Raw genomic sequence first — 1,704 nt, 5'->3', positions numbered from 1 at the left:
GGCAAGGAGGAAATTGCCTCCAGTCTTTGGAGGCAAAACCTCTCTGAGGCGTCCCAGAAGGATGTGCCTTCGGGTGTTCGGGTCAGTCGCATGGCTGGCAAGACCCCGGAGACAGCCAACTGGGTAGTGGCCGTCAGTCCGCAGATTCGTCGGCGGCTGGCGCAGAGAGGGGACCGGGTGTACCTCGGGTGGAGTTCCTGTCGTGTGCGGGACTTCATACAGGTCACCCGATGCTATAAGTGCCAGCGCTTCGGGCACACGGCGAAGCGCTGCAAATTCAAAGAGGATGTCTGCGGACATTGTGCCGAAAAAGGGCACGGGTATGCGCTCTGTAACAGGAAGAGCAAGCCTCCGGTTTGCTCCAACTGTAAAGACAGAGGGCGACCATCTGAGCATAAGTCGCGAGACCCGGCCTGCGCCTCCTATCAGGAAGCGCTGGTTTTGGAGATGTCTCGTATAAGACGCGAATAATAATTTGAATCTCGAATGGATAGTACAAACGACCGGCGACGCTCGAGAGTCATACGGGTCATGCAGCATAACATGCAGCGGGCCCGAAATGTGACCGACGAAGTCCGGACTGAGATGCATAGGCGAGGGGTAGATGTGTTGCTTGCACAAGAGCCATATAGCTGGCGGGGTACTGTGCCCGGGCTAGGCTTGAGAACGAGGCTGATCACGGCAGGCGAACCGGTGATGGCTGCAATAGCGGTCAGAAACCCGGATCTAACCGTGGTCAAAGTCTCTAACTTGTGCGACACGCATTTGTCCTGTGTCAGCATCTCGGGTTCGTTTGGGAGCTTCTTCCTGATCAGCCAGTACTTTCAATGCTCCGATGACGTTGAATCAGGTCTGGCGCGATTGGAGAGAGCTCTTTCCGCACTTAAGCATAACCGAGTCATTATCTCTGCCGACGTTAACGCAAAATCAGCCCAGTGGGGCAGCGCGGAGACGGACGTGAGAGGCCGTAAACTCGAAGAGTTTATCGTGAGCCATGGCTTGGTTGTCTTGAACGAGGCTGGAAACGCTCCGACGTTTTCCAGCCCTAGTGGACAGTCATACATCGACGTCACACTATCGACACCTGATATTTGCGACAAGGTGCGAGGTTGGAAGGTCCGCGAGGACCTGACGACCAGCGACCACCGAGTCATAGAGTTTTCTTTGAGTTTTTGCGCCGAGGACGGTGCTGCCGAAATTAGTAGCAACAGCAGCACCAACCGGAACGGATTATTACCAAGGTTCCGACTCCGAAGCGCAAAATGGCCCGAGTTCGACAAGGCGCTGCAGGAAAGTAAGAGGAGTATATCCCCCGATCCATTGAACAATAAGGGGGATGTCGAACATCTAGCACAGGAGATCGAAAGAATGATCGTCCAAGCGTGCGACTCCTCGATGCCAACCAAGCAGTGGCATTCAAAATCCGTCCCATGGTGGACGGCCGACCTGACGAGGCAAAAGAGGCGAGTCTACAAACTTAGACGAGCCTCGCAGAACGCAGCATGTTCAGAGGAGCAGAGGGCGGCCAAGAGGACCGAGTATCTTAAACAGAGAAAGGCCTACAAAGCCGCCATCAAAGCTGCTCGGTCGCACAGCTGGCGTGCATTCGTGACCGAGCAGGGAAACAAGGAACCCTGGGGCCTCATTTATAAGATCACGAGGCAGAAGATGACAGCCAGCACGGTCATCTCGAATATAAATCGT

The sequence above is a fragment of the Megalopta genalis genome, unplaced genomic scaffold, assembly GCF_051020955.1.
Source record: "Megalopta genalis isolate 19385.01 unplaced genomic scaffold, iyMegGena1_principal scaffold0075, whole genome shotgun sequence".
In the NCBI taxonomy this organism is placed as follows: domain Eukaryota; kingdom Metazoa; phylum Arthropoda; class Insecta; order Hymenoptera; family Halictidae; genus Megalopta; species Megalopta genalis.
Note: the sequence above shows the minus strand (reverse complement) of the source record.